Source organism: Haliotis rufescens, unplaced genomic scaffold, assembly GCF_023055435.1.
Source record: "Haliotis rufescens isolate VD_foot unplaced genomic scaffold, xgHalRufe1.0.p SCAF_17, whole genome shotgun sequence".
Lineage (NCBI taxonomy): Eukaryota > Metazoa > Mollusca > Gastropoda > Lepetellida > Haliotidae > Haliotis > Haliotis rufescens.
The window spans coordinates 1,898,771-1,917,259 of NW_025963857.1; the positions used below are offsets into that span (position 1 = coordinate 1,898,771).

The 18,489-nt window shown below is 42.1% G+C and overlaps 1 protein-coding gene across 2 annotated transcripts in view; it reads right to left on the reverse strand.

The window, feature by feature from the left end:
* The window catches only part of LOC124149781 (RING finger protein 151-like), a 57,523-nt gene extending 39,266 nt beyond the window's left edge, over nucleotides 1-18,257 (reverse strand). The window contains exon 1 of one of the 2 annotated variants that reach the window (XM_048397396.1): nucleotides 18,135-18,257. The gene's annotated coding sequence lies outside the window, so the exon portion shown is untranslated. Of the gene's footprint in view, nucleotides 1-4,093; nucleotides 4,293-18,134 lie in introns of those variants that run through there. The other variant, XM_046521596.2, reaches the window with a different exon arrangement.
* Nucleotides 18,258-18,489: the final 232 nt, after the last annotated feature.

The window sequence follows — 18,489 nt, forward strand, 5'->3', positions numbered from 1 at the left end:
TCGATGCTCATGGTGTCAATCACTGGATTGTCTGGTCCAGATTCGATTATTTACAGACCCGTCATATAGCCGGAATATTGCTGAGTGCGGCGTAAAACAACAACAAACAAACAAATTTACCCACTCAGTACCCCCCTGACCTGCTCGCCCACTCACTCGCTCGCCTGTCCGCCGACCCACTCACTAACTCACTCGCTATGCCTGCTATATATATGTTCTACATATCCTAGTTTGTTGTGTCAGACAGACGGGCGAACACGTGCATTGACCCTACAACAAAAACACAATCTCGGGAAAATACAGACATATGCCAGCCGTACATAAACAACATTACGCTGCCGGAATACTTCCAGGTCTCGTATACTCAATATACCACAAACAGTCGGCCACACATATGGCAAACGAGCTTGCAATCACATTAAACGAAGACGAAACTCCGACACAGAATTCAATTTGAACGCTGGCACACGCCGTGGGTATGGCGGTATTGATCACGTGAGCTTCCTAGCATTAAAGCGGTGGAGGGGGTCCGACAATACATCGGGAAGTCTGTGGAAAACACCGAGATACTGTTCTGACAACTACGTATGTTCCGAAAACATTAACAACTGAAACAGTATTCGTGACCTCGTGTGTCATTCCGGGAACACCGAATGTTTTCTTGTCGGACTAATCACGGAAATACGCTGTTTGTTGAAAGCATCCTCGATTAGTCGGGGTATTACCTCCAGTCTTGTTGTGATACACACCCTGGTCCCTTTCACTGTTCAAATGCCACGGCGAGAAAATCTGCCGTTCAATCACATTATATAACCTAATCTTTTATGATCGTTTGTTTTGCTTGTTTGTTGTTTAACGCCGCACTCAGCAATATGTGTAAATAATCGAGTCTGGACCACACAATCCAGTGATTGATATCATGAGCATCGATCTGCGCAGTTGGGATACGATGACAAGCATCAACCAAGTCAGCGAGCCTGACCACCCGATCCCGTTAGTCGCCTCTTACGACAAGAATGGGTTGCTTGAAGACCTATTCTACTCCGGATCGTCACGGGTCTTTTTGTAACTGAAACAAGCAGCGACATTTGTAGTGTTTGACACGCCTTGCTGTGTGGCGTCTTAAATACCACTGCAAATGCCTGATGGCATAATGGGTTCCCTCCCCTGTCTTTATACTCAAGAAATCATTTATAGTTACAAACTTCTTCTCTTTTGAGGCCATGATTTTGAATGTAGATCAATGCTGAACGCTCGTCCATGAGAGACATTTTGATTGGTCGTAGAACACCCCTGTGCCAAGTTGGTAAAGACAGAGATTTAAACGAAGAACGAAGCTCTACTGTTGCGAATGAGTCCAGGGTATGTTTAAAACAGATGTATGGGCGGATCCAGAGGGGTCGGGGCCGTCTAGGGGGTCCGGCCTCCCCCCTTTGACCCCTCTCCGAACCCTCCCTTTTGAAAATGCTTGATCCGCCCTTGGAATGGAGGCATAAGCTGGATAATGGAGGATGTAGATTTCCTTGTAGAGATTGATAAACCAATGTGTTTATGTTGGCAAATTCCGGATATAACGTTCTAAAAGATACCTTTACAACAGTTCGTCATCACCGAATTCTATCTTCACATGGACAGGGTTCAACTTTCTGTTAGAGAGTGAGAATTTCGTCATATGCGAATCCGACAATACACGGAGTTGTTTCATAATGGTCTTTTATGGAAAAAACTCCAATTCCGTTCTTGAAAATATTCGGGTCATTCCGGGACGAGCCTTCTTGCAAGTCAAGGAAAGAGGCGCGAGACACTTTGTGTAACGTGGCGGTGCTATTTTATAATGGCAGTAACTTAATAATAACAAAACGGACTATCATGAAAACGTATCATGACAAATGCATGGACGACCTTAATCAGATACACATATATGAACAAGCAAATAAAACATATTTAATAACGATCGTCACGTTAGCATGAGTATTCCAGCACAGAATACCCAACATTCCACTCAATATCACGATATGCATTGAGAAACAACTATATCTAATAAAAAACTGGTGTAGGTGTTCTTCTGGTTATTGTTTTTTTTAAATCATATTCAATAATATCGCATCAATGATCCATATGATACATGTATAGGGCTGTTGAAGTACGTCATAGCTTATTATTATTTCCCATGGGGAAACGATTGCAGGGAGGAAAATACAAACCATCTTTGTCTCGACATTCCACTATCAAACAGGTCATTTTCATGTTGTTGCCCGAGTTGTGTAATTCGGCCGACGTGTTACATGCAGGTCGCATCTATATAGGCGATGTTGTAACACTGGGCGTATGCTACACACCGACGGAATGTATTTGATAAACTCCGAGGCTGTGCGTTGGCGTTTTATCAAAACATATCATAGACAGTGTCGTTGGGTTAAGACTCCATGCATCGACGTGACGCCTGCATGGAGAAAAGTCCACTTTCCCAGGGCGATTTTAAGCTTGTCTTAAACAGCACTGAATGTGTCGTTGCGATACATGAACCTGTCAAATAATGTAATGCAATGTAATTTAATTTCGTTCTATTTCTTCTTTTAAAAGGCGAGTTATTGCGTTGTATAGAATAACGTCCGCAGGATCCGCTGATCGTGGGTTGACGTCATACCGAGTATGATCCTTTGTCTGCACGAAATACGCGTCAATCTCATCTATGTCATGCGTCAACTTCCGCTGTCACCCCATGCTAACGGTTGCGGTGGGGTAGCCCAGTGGTTAAAGCGTTCGCTCGCCACGCCAAAGGCCCGGGTTCGATTTCAACATGGGTACAAGTGTGAATCCATTTCTAGTGCTCCCCGTCGTGATATTGCTGGAATATTGTTAAATGCAGCGTACAACCATACACACTAACTCATTCTAACGCCTCTCTATAGAACTGATATACCGTTCCAAAGGTCGTGAAATCCAACCCACTCACTACTACTGATGTAAACACTTAATAAAACAATCAGTTGTAAACATTTTGCGTTTTACTCACTGACAACATAATCGCACATTGGTCTCATTATTAGCTTGGCATCATCAAAAGACAAACCTGTTTATCACTGAGATAAAGAAGGAATTCAAATTGTAATCCCCAATACAGATTAAATCTGTAAAAATATTTTTAAAACGAGCCTGACAGTTTTCTTTCGCTTTTCTGTATACGTTTACACGTGGCCGCTATCGCTATGACACTTCGATATGGACATTGTCAGTAGCAGCCAGAGACAGACGCGGCCTCGTTGCTAGTTCTGCCAAGTCGTGTTGTATTTTCGGACGTAACCTGCTACAAGACACCCACGTCCAAGCCTGTAATCTAATTGGCTCCCATGTCAATAGAAATCAACGCGGAAGTGAGTAAACGTTCTTGTTTGATTTCGTCATGATGAGCCCCGAGAAGGAAGCGACATGCTCATCCCGCCTGTGTAACCTCAATAATATCACACGTGACAAATCCACTACATGACACTGAATACATATATGGACTCACATATCGTATAACCTATAAACATATCAATCGAATGTCGAAACCAAATTCAAATGTTATCACTGCCACTTCAATGATTGATTTGAATATTCGTCAATATTTTTCATTTAATATTGAACACATGACCCGTTATCTCCATTGAACATTTTTTCAGATGATTTATTGAACCGAAATGATATCATTAGAAGCGATTATTTCTGGATCATATTTGCGTAATTGGTGGTATAATGAGGTGTTTTCGTTTTCGGTTCTTGACAATTAAATACTCGTACATTGCAATGCTGGACTGACAACATAGCGTTAGTTTCAGGGACAGAAGCGTAACATGTACATTTCATATAAACATTGACAGGTTGAAATAACGCGCACTGTCACAATGCCGTGCTATAGGGCTGAGCACCATTTACCAAAAGGACAAAAGGTTCTAATAACGCTACTATCATTCCTTTGTAGTAAATCGTTATCTGTCCACAGTTTCATACATCGAGACTAAATACCAGCAATACGAATAGCTCTGAGCTGCCTGGCAGCCCCGCTATACGCTATCACTGCACACAGTATACAAGTATGTGTCAACGCGCCTACCTTGTCTACCCGTCATAGCGCCTGTGTTATTGTCTCCGACTTTTGTGAGGTAGTCCAACATCAACCCTTTCACTGCCACACACTCAACACGACTGTTCTGTCGGATTTACGCTTCTCCTCCCAAACCGAGTGACTCATGGGAAAATCAATGGGTAATTGTTGAAATGACTTCGTTGCGAGCGCTGCCTGACTAACACACGCGATAAAACCGATACTGTCAATGGTGACGCCTAGCCGAAGTGGACCAACTAAGGGGGATAACTGATGTCGATGTGTAAGTTTTCACCACGTTGACCAGCTCATCATGAGAAAGACAATTTTAACTCTCTTCTTCAGATTATTTCTTGCAGTGTTAAAAGCCATGACACGTCAGATAAAAATCCAATAAAATGGGGTGAAGTTATCAAAGTTATTTTATTAAAGATCTGTTCAAAATGCAATATTCTAACCCGCGTTTATGAGAGGGACGTGTTTAAAATGTGCTATCTCTCCCGACAGTGCCACGGGTTGTCAATATCAAACGCCGTACAGCTGGTGACATATTAATAGCTTGTACATAGCTGATAAAAGTGTAGATTCATAATTCAGTCTGCCGTGTGCAGGAAGGCACGGAAATGCTGACACATGAATATTCTAAATCATACTTGTGAATTTCATTTATAATTTTATCTCGCTAAATACGCTGTATAAAACACAGACTGTCTGTAAACATGCACTTGATAATCGTATAATCAGGAAACCCTGGCATGTGTTTTATTCGATAAATTCTCTTGTAAGATGGCCTAATACCCACAAATATATATTATCTCTCATAAACTTACTCCATATGTAACTCGCGACCATTACAGAAATGAGCTCCCCCCCGAACACTTCTTTATTTAAAAACTCATATTTTTCTGAGACACCGCAGTTACCAGTACTCACATATATGTACACTAACTACTTACATAATTTTAATTCTCACAATTTTATTTCACCTTAATAAGTAAAGACCCATTTTTCCTAGCGAGTTGGTATTTCGCGCATTTTTAATTGTTTCTGTGTTCAAACAAATTCCTATATTTGCATACGCCGTGACAATATTAACCACATACACGTTGAAGAAGAGCATGCCTTTAACGTACAAAACATAGATCACGAGTCGCAACGACCTGGTGACGACAGTTTTCTGTAACAAACTTCTGAAAAACAACAACTCCAAAACGAAAGCTCGGAAAACAAACAACTGGGAATTTCCTAAAAGTGGAATCCGCCAATTTCCTCTATATATACATATACATATCATATATAAACATTGTAAATGTATATTTTATTTCTCGTCGAATTGTGTTCTAAATGCATCAACAAATGTTTAGGACCAATTTTTCTATTTGTTCTATTTGACCAGGTGTATTTTCAATGCCTAAGCACTGTTACACATGTACATATTTTTTAATGAAAAACGACTGGTTTAAAGTAGTAAAATCTTCCGTATAAAAATAACATATATGGTTGTTCTGAGCTGAAAAGGTTTTAAAACCTAAATTTTCATAGTTATTAATAAATAATGTTAATGATTTTTACGCATGTCTCAAACGCCATGTGTGTTTTCTCACAAGCCATTGTTTTTTACCAAAGTTCCGTTTAAGTAGACAGTGTGTTTCAGCTGCTTGTAGCGCGGCATCAATATTTAACGAGCAATAACAACACGGGCTATTGCCTCCGATTGTTATCATTTTGTGTTCCGTCATCAGCCCAGCCTAGCCTACACATAGCTTCATATTACACGCTGTCAGTCACCCAACACGTGTGCACCCGAGATGGCGTTCCCCAGCTCATTCTTTAAACATGGACTCGTCGTCTCTGAAAAGATTGTTTGTAGTTTAACGCCGCACTCAGCAATATTCCAGCTATATGACGGCGGCCTGTCAACAATTGAATCTGGACCATACAATCCAGTGATTGATATCATGAGCATAGATCTACGCAATTGCATGGGATACAATGACATGCATCAACCAAGTCAGCGAACCTGACCACCTGATCACGTAAGTCGCCTCTTACGACAAGCATGGATTGCTGAAGACCATTTCGAACCCGGATCTTAACGGGTCTCGACGAAAGGAGAAGTTGTGACCTTAGTTTGGATGAAGTAGGTTTTGTTTAACGGAAAGCCCACACTGAGAAAAAGGAAATTCTACTTTAAACGTCATTAATAACAGCAGTCAGAAGGTTAGTAAACAACGAATTTACTATCATGCCTGGTAGACTGCACGCATATGTTGAAGATTAGTAAATATCACTTATTAAATTAGTATAATGCACTACTTAAACAACACTGTAAAAATATGTTATGAACGTAAACACATACAAGACATATTCAGGAGTGTAAACATCCAAAACGGCATGCACCTTGGGTGTGTTCTATCTAAACACGATTGGGGTTTAAACACATGAAATAAGCTATCGCCTCATAGCCTAAACACCACCAAAACACATCCCCATTGTCTAAACATGTGTAGAAATAAAACACCTTAAAAACATGTTTAGAATTAAAACACCTTTAAACATGTTTAGAATTTAAACATGTTAAATAAAGTGCATATTATCAGGCTATAAGTCAAATATGGATGAGACGTATAATATACATTTATATTGAAATTAGATGTGCAAATCAGATTCAGAGTTACTTGCATTACACATATACCAACAGGGCTTGCAACGAACTTGGTACAATTAACATTAAAATGCACAAATACACCACGCTCATGGTGACATAGGCCGCCTCCGTGGTCTTGTGGTAGAGCGTCCGCCCGGAGAGCGGAAGGTCCGGGGTTCTATCCCCGGCCGCGTCATACCAAAAGACGTTAAAAGATGGTACTTGTTGTTACCCTGTCTGGCGCTCAGCATTAAGGGGCTAAAACAAGAACTGGTCGGCTCGGAGTCAGTATACTGTGTCTGAGTGGGGTTTCCAAGTTAAACTGGCATGGTATCTCAGTGAGCTAGCACTATAAATCGGCATCAGTCCGGACTAGTACAAGCAGCCACGCAAACACGTGCATGCACGTCGCTATATAAGTGCAATAATCTTGGACGCGACGTTAAACCCAATTTCGACTCACCTCATGGTGACATGGAAAATTGACCCTTGTAACGACAGCAGTCTCCGCAGCATAGGTGGTAGCGTGACGGACTACAGATAAAGAGGTTGCAGGTTTGAATCCCACCGAGACTTAAACTTCTTTGTGTTCATCAATGTGTTGTTGGTGTACGCCTAATAGTATTTCTCTCATACAGGACGCTGATATTGAAAGTATATCTGATTACTAATAAACCTTATTCAGATAGACCACCTCGTCAAAAACATACTAACTGATTAGTAAAGTCTACAAGAATGTTATAGTGTATGTGTGGACTGTGAAATTTATTAAATACAGTAAAGTACGGTTATAACGAACTCAAAGGGACTACTTATTTTAGTTCGTTATAACCGTAGTTCGTTATAAGTATATACACAGTATAACTACAGCAAATAGTCGGGACCCAAAAGTAAGTTCGTTATATCCGTCAGTTCGTTATAAGCGTGTTCGTTATAACCGTAGTTTACTGTACGTTAGTAAACTTAACAAACTATTTCTGTCAGTGCAAAGTGATGTAGATATTAGACGTTTACCACTTTGATTAAACTCACGAGCACGGGTATGGTGCTAACAAACAAAGGATTATCATAGGGCCGACCTGGGATTCCAACCTACGGTAATTGGATCCTTGCGCGCAAAAGGGGAGTAACTCTGAACAGCGAATTTAAAATTCACACGAATGGGCCATTCACCCAAGCCCCCTTTCACTGAAGTGATAATCACACCCTCAGCTAACAATTGATAAAAAGCTGGACGATGACACCAGCCCTCTTTGTCTGTAGTGTTAATCACGTTCTTACATCGTGTCCACCTGCTTACGTACTTAATTCAATCAAGTTATACTTTAATTACAATTAACTGGCACGGTCTTACACGGGAGACGTTTTAGACCTATTCTTAAAACGGCAACTTTGGAGTTGGCTTTACAATGAGGAATTCAATTAGCTAGTTTTTTGCAATTTATTCTTAGTTGTACATACCGTATTAGCTCGAATTAACACCCGCGTATCTTCAATGTATGGACTTTCTGCAACATAGTCGTCTTAAGTGCCACAATTTGCTGTGCAAAGCTGCGTCTCTTAGGCGTGCCAAATAACTATGATCGTAGGTTCTAATCCTAGATTCGACCTTATCATAATTATTGGTTTGTCAGCACCACACCCGTGCTCGTGGGTTTCACCAAAGTGGTCAACGCCTAAGACATATACCTCACTTTAGGCTTACCTTCTATCCATAATCCTTGCACGTTGCTGTAACTTTCATATGATATACTTGCCCCTTGACGTACCTTCACAAGGAAATGCCTCTGTCACAGGACACATCACGAGAAACACACAGACCCTCTCCGATACTGATATAAGCAATTGTTGGTTGCAGCGTAGCTATACTGCGCTCGCTTCACAATTAAGAAGGCACATAGTCGTCTAAGGCTCCGCAATTCAGAGTTGCGTCCCTTGGGCACGCCAGAAACCTATGATCGTGGGCTTGAATCCCGGTTCGTCCCTAGTATGTTTCTAGGCTTGTCAACACTATTCCCGCGCTAGTGGGTTTCACCGAAGTGGTAAACGTCTGAGACCTGAATCACTTTCCTCCTACATTAAGCTGGCACGCCGTGATATAACTGGAATTCAGCGGCGTTAAAACCAATTCCCTCACTCACAATCAAGAGGTATCAAAGCGACCATTTTCGCGAGGCAAGGGAGTTAATCGACTATAAAAGGCCAGTTTCCACCCTTGCCGAACTAGGATGGAATTATGGAATTATATTTTGGCTGGACTAACGAGTCTATGCATGCAGATTTCGGTCGCTTGCAAGATTTGCAAAGCATGTGTGCCGCCAACACGGTGTCAACAGATATTTAAAAAAAATATTTTCATGTTTTTAATCATGGTGTTCACGAGATTTAATGCACTTCGCGAAGCAAGACCCGTTTTATCACAATGTAGATCTTGACTATTGATCAGATCGTCTTGACTGGGCGCCGCCATTTTGTTTGAAGGAAATGTAAGTGATTTGAGAGCTGGAAACTGATTGGTCAATAGGAGGGGACATATAAGGGACATAACTTGTAATAGCCACTGGTGGCGCTACGATCGAGCCTAGAAATTCCAGCCCAGTTCGGCAAGGGTGGAAACTGGACTTTTATAGTCCAGTTACCTCCCTTGCCTCGGGAAGATGCAAAGCGACCAACATACATTACATTAAGGCAGAATGTCTACCTCCTTAATACACTGAAGTACTTAACTGGTTGTAAGAGATCCGTGTCATATTGAGTATATTTTCACGAACTCAAAATTCCAGTTATTACAAAATAGCCCCCTGTTTAAATAAATTTTGAAGGAGGGAACAAAGAACCAGATGGGCCTTCGGGGGAAAACCCCCCAAAACCCTGTAATAATCGTGGTATGTCCCGCATCTCGTGCAGGAATGCGTGTGTAACATCTACATCACACCTAGAACCTGAGTTACTTTCACAAAGTTAGCAGCCGATTGCCTTAAATATGCATGTAGTTTAGTGTTGAAAAGATGCGACTTCGGTACCAGGCCTTCCACGGAACACAACATTGATTTCACAGGACACGTGGTCAGCGAGCTAATCACTAATCAGCCGGGAGGAGACGGTATTTTAATTTGACCGTTTCAAGGGAGCGGAGACACCGGTGCTACATAATTCAGTGCGGCGGATTGTATTAACAATTGTTTCTGAGAAAGTGTTGAACCAACGACCTTGGCCTGGAGCTCAAGGTAACCTTATTTATGTTTCAACTGAGAACTTGGATGGGAAACAATTCTAAACTATGACATTTACCATACAACTTACCAGAAGACATCAGTCGTGAAACGGAAAGGGCTTTCCCCGAACAGATTTTAGTTAACTTTATAATAAATAAACGAAATGAATCAATTATACATGTAGAAAATAATATAAATCCTGAACACAAGAATAAGAACAGAAGTACAGTTAACATCAAGCTCATTCGCATCAGATTTACGTCACCACAGAATGTCGCGCCAGGGGAACTTCCCAATTAGCCAATAGCGATATTTCTGTATCTCGAAAACGAATGGTCTAAAATATCTAAATTTTACTGCATTTGGTTTTCAAACCATTAATCCTTCATCTTCCTGATTGGGAAGTCAAAGTTCACTCAGGGCTCACGTGACGCGACCTTCTACGGAGGTGACCTCAGATCTTGATGCAGAGAGACGGAAGTGTATGGCATAGGGTAAGATGGATCGGCTTTTAATAAGATTGAGTTTTAGTATTCATATATGACAAATCTTAAAAGCATGCATCCCTTTACCTACTGACTAACAGAACGCGGGTATTTCGCTCAGTGGTCTCAGTAAGGCGCCACATTTTACCCTGCAGCGTCATCTCCCTTAGTTGCTATCAGGACCCGCTGATCGCAGGTCCGAATACCGGTTTTGCACAGATTGTGATCTTCACATATCCATGCTCAAGTGGTAAACTCCCGGGCCACTTTCCGCACACATCAAACTGGCAACTGTTCAAAGTGGCGATACACTCACACAGTTATTACAGCCACGGAGACGCTCTTCCTTGGGAGTGAGTGAGTTGAGTTTAACATTATTCTAGTTATATCGCGGCGTGTCAGCTTAACGTGGGAGGAAAGCACGAAGTGATGCAGGTCTCAGACGTTTACCATTTCGGCAAAACCCATGAGCACGGGTATGGTGCTGACAAACCTGGAAACATAATAGCGACGAACCGGGATTCAAACCCACAATCATAGGTTTCTGGCGTGCCCAAGGGACGCAACTCTGCACATCTAATCGCGGCCTAGGACGACTAGGCTAGACTGATATACGTAATCGGTTAAAGACAAAGTGGGTTTTGAAAGATCTTTGAATCAAGTTTGCTAGAACTGCCAATCGACACGTGTATAATCACACAATGGACATACGTAAGAGGATAGCGAACAATGACACAGGAAGTGACGTCAGACGGGACACAATTACAGGGAAACCGAGAGCACAGAAACACAGGGTGACGTCGTTTAAGAGGTGGAACAAACATATACTGACGGGCAAAAGAAAGTATACACCCATGTGGCTTTAAACGAAACAAGCAGGAAATGGCTATTCGATGGTGCTATATTTGATACGGCCATCGCACCTTTTGAAAATTTGAAATAAATAAAAAATAAATATAATCCTTATCAGGTTTAATAATTATAGAACCATGATGCTGAAACGAAACATACGCCAGGATAGCATCCCTAGAACCTCGCAACAGTTTTCCTGGCTGGTTAGTGGTCGAATTACATACAACCGGAAGTTAGCACTGGGCTCCGTCTCCACAACTTGGAACAATCGAAGAATCAAATCATGTTCGTTCGAGCAAATTAAACCAAGAATAAGACGTCACGCTTTTGACGTTTCCGTTGATTCTGAACCAGTAATTCACTGGCCATTCTGAATGTGCATTTTAACCAGGAAAATCACGCAACTGTAAGTCGGTGTGCAAAATTATATAAAAATTATATATCAACCATCACACGGTTTAAGTGGGAGAAATCCGCGGAGTCTGTTGATTCCGGAAAGAGAACCAATTCGCCCCTGTTGATTCTACTTCCGGAATCCGCAGATCCGAGTGATTTCTCCATTACCCATTGGATGCGGATTGTTGCCTGTACCCAAAAAGCCAGTTATATCACAGAGTGGATGCCTAATGGCTGGAGAATACCCACTGTGCCACCCGTACCACTTACGCCATACCATCATCGTACTTGTTGCCAAACCTAATCACAGATGCTAGCCAGCCACCTTAAGTGGCGATGAAGGAGCGTGGATCTAGTGGAAAGATTATAACAGGGGCATGTATATCAGCTGAGTTCTGCAATATTTGTGTTTTTCTTTCTTTAACGCCGCACTCCACACGCAATATTCCAGCTATATAAAGGGTGTCTGTAAACTAGCGAGTCTGGACCAGATAACCCGTTGATTTATATCAGGGGCATCCTTCTACGCGATTGGGACACGATGACATGCATCAACCAAGTCAGCTGGGCTGACCACCCGATTCTGTTATTCGCCTCGACCCGGGGTAGAATAGGTCTTCAGCAACCCATGTTTGCCTTAAAAGGCGACTATGCTTTTTGAAGGAGGCGACTAACGAGTTTGCGGGGTCAGACTCACTGACTTGGTTGATGCATGTCTACGTATCCCAATTGCGTGGATCGATGCTCATAATGTCAATCACTGGATTGTTTGGTCCAGACTCGATTATTTACAGACCGCCGTCATACAGCTGGAATATTGCTGAGTGCGGCGTTAAACAACAAACAAACAAACAAACAAATGTCATTCGCCTCGCACGACAAACATGGGTTGCTGAAGACAGGATACTCTGTGTAGCGTTATAACGGGTATGTGGTGGAAACATGTCCATCACCTTATATACAGCTGACAGATCTGCGGAGGCAACTTGTGAATGTTTACCGTTGGGTGCAGATAAACTCATTCTGCGCGGATAATGTTGATGCACCGAGATGAGAAAGCTGTTGACATCACCGGTTACTGGTACGGCAGGGACGCTAGTCTCCCTCCCCCTCCCCACTCCCCCTCCTCCGAGTTCCTTATCTTCCGCGTGCAGGAAGCAAGGTCCCCGCGCCGCAGACAGTAACGTCCGTATCTCCTGCAGACACTTCACAGTAGAAAGCGAAACTACAGTGTCATTGATTAATCCAATCGCAAGTTAGATTTATTTAAAATGTGGTAGAAAATAGACACAACGACATACATACGTACTGGCTATAAGATTAATGGCGTCGACATGGATTTGAGCGAGGTATATCAATGCACCTAACGGAAAATGTAAATGTCGGCATTGTGAATATTTGAAAAGTAATGAATGGTGGTTCACTTGTACACGAGTTTGGCAGTTGGGACGTTAATAGTGGCGTTGCCAATGAGTTAAAATAACTTGAGTTTGAATGTCAGTTGCTGGGAAGGGAACTGTCGTGCTCTTCACGATTGTCTCCCTTTAGTTGCTTCGCTGCTTTGGTTTGGTGAGTTGGGTTTAACGCCGATTCTAACAGTATTCCAGTTATATCATGGCGTGTCAGCTTAATGTGAGAGGAAAGCCCGAAGTAATGTAGGTCTCAGACGTTTACCACTTCGGTGAAACCCACGAGCACCCGTATGGTGCTGACGAACCTAGAAACATGAGCGGGACGAACAGGGATTCGAACCCACAATCATAGGTTTCCGGCGTGCCCAAGGGACGCAACTCTGCACAGCGAATCGCGGCGCCTTAGACGACTGGGCCACCCGTGCCCGCGTTTTGAATAGGAGTACCGGTACTAAGTTCGCTTTCGTCATCTTTGCTAAATTCCGTGGATTATTAATCCTCTTCTGTCTTGGATGTTCAAAATGTTCCACTCGCTTTAAAATACGTTATTTTATCACTTTAGGTTGGTTTCAAAAGTGAGTGAGTGAGTATGATTTTATGCCGCATTTAGCAATATTCCAGCAATATCACGGCGGGGGACACCAGAAATTGGTTTCACACATTGTACCCACGTCGGGAATCGAACCCGTGAATAAAGAAGTTAAAGGTATATAGGATTCTAATTGTAGAGGAGCCAGCGTATGGTGTACGTCACAGAGGTCATGACGTCACGGGTGTGTATAGAATGGTCCATTTCTGCCACGAAATAGATATGAGACATAAGGCATGATACAAATATTTTGTATTATCTGTTACATATTCTAGGTCTACTGACATCCTGTGTCATTATGCCTCCATCACGTAAAGCGTGCATCGTGCCCTCGGTCTCTGGTTTTGGCCGGTCACAGATTCTATTATTTATAGTCCGCTGTGATATAACTGGAATATTGATGTCTCAGTGAAACCGAAAACAAGGGAGTACTACCTCCCCCCTTCCCCTCCAGTCGCGCACCTGTCATGGAGACAGTATATTTACACGTGGCCAAAGGCTGACCCACAGTTATTTGCATAGGGCAGGTGACACGGTGTCAACACCTGAGATGCATTAAATACACTGTCTGATTAAGGCCAACCTTACACAAATATAGTCTTTATATGGCTAGTGTAAAGTTCTATCTGCTCACAGAAACAGTAAGAATGATAAACATTTATTGATATTAGGAAGATATTCTGACAGAAAAAACGCTTGTTTTGTCAACCAAATATTTGTATCCTTGTGGGTAGGCGCATGCTTGCAGTGCTAATATTGAACATTTCCGGGTTGGATCTACGTTATGAATTGACGGAAACAAACGCCCGACCTCGTATCTTTTCCATCTTCCTGAGGCAAGAGAATTAACTGACTTTCAGACTCTTGGTTACTTGCGACATATAGTTAAACTGTTCAATACTGTAAATTCAAAGTTTAATCTAGCTTACTTGCAGAATGTGTCATATAATAATAGCATTGTTGCGGATATGAGTGCATATCCAGTGAAACTTATTTAGTCCGGATCTCGTTAATATGGAACCCATGCAATCAGGACGATTACTACTGGTAACTTTCACGTACAACTACTTACCTATGATTCCTTAATCGGGACATTCGTTAATCCGGACGATTTCACTAGAATCGGTCGAGTCTAATGAAGGTTTTCACTGTAAGCGTCTTAGACTACATTGTCTCAGTTCTAAAGAAAAGTAAAGCATAATGTACGTTGATATTATGGGTATATATGAGTTTGTGTTTGGGGGAAGGGGGGAGGGAGGGAGGGAGGTACTAAACATACATTCACACATTAGGAAGGTTAAATAACCAAAGGGTCAGCTTCACAGACCTTGTGTTTATAGATGCAAAGACATGCGTAGTGTTTTAAGACACCCCAATCCGCTGTTCACAGCTGTTTCCTTAATGCGTGCCAGAAACCTGTGACCCAGAGTCCAAATCCAGAATTTGTCCTGATTATGTTTTAGATTTGTCAGCACCATACCTGTGCTCGTGGGTTTCACCAAAGTGGTAAACGTCTAAGATCTGCATCACTTCGGGCTTTCCTCCCACATTAAGCTGATATAACTGAAATATTGTTCAAAGCGGCATAAAACCAAATTCACTCAGACGGCAGAACAGGTGATATAACGGATCGTGTATGAGCACTGGTAATAAATGACGTTTTCAATATGGCTGCCAAGGCGGCCATATCTAAAATAAAATAATCTTGATGACGCTATAGCTGGGTGATAACGTTTAACTTCATTGTTTTTTCAGCGGAAAGGTTAATTGAAAGGTTTGCAGAAAAACGACGGACACGAGCCACGACACATATGAACCTTCTGGAAGCTAACGCGTTCTGCAGCCATTGATTAGTTGGACTTAATCCGTCTTTTCGTGACGAAACCGTGTAACCATGTTAACCCGGGTGTTACAAAAGTAATTAAATTGTTGCCAGTATCACTATATCACATTTCTCTATTGTCAAATCATTGATGTGTTTGTAACATTCCTTTGATGGTACAGATAAGTTCGGGGGCGGTCGGGTAGCCTTGTGGTTAAAGCGTTCGCTCGTCACGCCGAAGACCCGGGTTCGATTCCCGACATGGGTACAATGTGTGAAGCCCATTTCTGGTGTCCTCCGCCGTGATATTGCTGGAATATTGCTAAAAGCGGCGTAAAACCAAACTCACTCACTGAATCACTACAGCTAAGTTCCCGAATGCTAGGATTTCCGGTCTAACGAGGTGCGTCATTTCACTGTACTTGGTTGAAGATGTACGACTGTGGGCTACCTTTCTGCATCCAAGTATAGCACTCCGCTCCGTGTCCAGACACATCGTGGAGGTAGATCACCAGGCCACAATGGTAATCCATAGTATTATATCATTGATAGCGTATACGGCCTCTCGGCATTTCTACTTCAAGACTGTTGCACTGATTGGTTGACACGGGGATCAATGGTTGCGTGGTTACGGCACGTGCAATACTCGCCTGTGTAGCGGTATGTATGGCTGTTGTATCAGCCCCTTGTTGACACTCCACATGGGGTAGATATGATACTGGTGTAGGTAATAGTGGAGGGGCTGGGTGGTACAAATCTGCACGTTGGTTGTCCCTGGCAAGAGTAGTATTTATAGGCAGCGAAAAGCGTCGACCAGTCATTCGAACCAGAAAGATCATTTATTTAGAAGTTGGATGTAAACTATACATAAAAACAATTTCCGTCCGGTATATGAACAATGACAGTACTTTTGTCCGGATTATCGAGTTTTCGTGGTATATGATCAATGACAGTACTGTTGTCCGGATTATCGAGTTTTCATGGTATATGAACAATGCTAGACCTCGGTCCCACACAATTTGCTCTACTTTTCTCTGCGTAATAATCCTCTCATAGATCCTTTCTGTTGTTAGGCTTCACTACATTTCTATGAATTCAATTCATTCTTGGTTTTACATGAATACAAAATCCACTGTCCTCCAATAACGTTAACGTGGCCGTGTATCTTGAGGACGCTAACAAGTATAATTGCAGCATTGCGTTATTATCATAAACAAATACATATTCGGCGCAACTTGAAAATGTTTGTTCTATGAACCACGTGGCCTCGACAGCTACAAATAACCTGTTGTCTTGTCTTGTCTTGTCGGGCAGTGTAACTTACACCGGCAGTCACACCCGACTTGAGGTGATTAATCATACCATTCGTCACCACTCGCCCCTTTCCGTAACCTGCATGAAGACTCGTCCCGCCATCGACGAATGTTATGTGCGAAAATACGACAAACCAATCACTGGGACTTCAAGTCAAAGAATACCTCACGAAAAATATTTTGAGATTTTACACATGTCTTGCATCGAAAAATATACCCTAGATACAGTTAAACGTGTTCCATCATACTGTATAAATACCGTAAGTCCGATGTGTTTTAAATAGCACCTAGAATATATATAACATGGAAGAAATATACGTAAATCATTACGCAACGAGTTGACAAGTCTTTTAACTATGTCCGTTTGCGCTCAGACGGAACCCAGTCGCAAAAATGGCCACATGATGGGTACGAGTCACTATTCGGTTTGTCCCGGCATAACACGAGTTGAATTGCATCAGTCCCTTGCATATCTTCCTTGGTAGATACGCCACGTATGTGAAAGTATACATATACTGTGCGATACAGTAATGGTATTCATACCAATTACAATATAATAACTATATACAATGAATACTGGTCTTCACAGTGTTCCTTACCAGTATTATACAATATTGTCATATATCAACCTGACTTTCGTCAGTACGCTATACAATAGTATGTGTCATACTACTTTTCGCCAGCACAATGCAATCATGGCATAAATCATATTGACATTCGTCAATACTGTACATTAAATGGTAAATGTCATACTGACTTTCGCTTTCACTGTACCCTGTGACATGTATCATATTGACGAGAATGTACAATACGGAACATTTATTATTCATGCTGACCTTCGGTTCTATAAAATGACGGTATATATCATACTAAGATTCGCCAGTACTGTACGGTATATATCATACTAAGATTCGCCAGTACGATACAATAACGGTATATATCATACTAAGATTCGCCAGTACGATACAATAACGGTATATATCATACTAAGATTCGCCATTACTGTACAGTAATGGTATATATCGTACTGAGTTTCGCCAGTACTATACAATAGCGGTATATATCATACTACGATTTGCCAGTACTATACAATAACGGTATATATCATACTAAGATTCGCCATTACTGTACAGAAATGGTATATATCGTTCTGAGTTTCGCCAGTACTACCCAATAACGGTATATATCATACTACGATTCGCCAGTACTATACACTAACGGTATATATCATACAAAGATTCGCCAGTACTTTACAGTAACGGTATATATCATACTAAGATTCGCCATTACTGTACAGTAATGGTATATTTCGTACTGACCTTCTGGCAGTCTCCCCTTCACCCAGGTAAAGGCCGGACTAGTCGTATGTTAATGATACAGCGAAATAGATGTTGTTGTCACAACACTATAGTTGTCAATGCTCATCTGTTCAGAACGTTGGTCCGTGGAAGTACATAGGGTAACCTCTGTCCTGTTAAAACATCTTGAGACTTGACAACTTGTTTTTGTCATGTGACTGCGTGTACTTGTCAGGTCACGTGGTGGGTCAGGGCGATCGATATGAGGGTCAGGCCAGGGGGGGGGGGGGGGGGGGGGGGGTTCAGTGGGTACAGCGAGTGGGGCTAACTCGGTATCAGCTGGTGTCGGAGGTAACCACAAAGTGGTGCAGGTCGT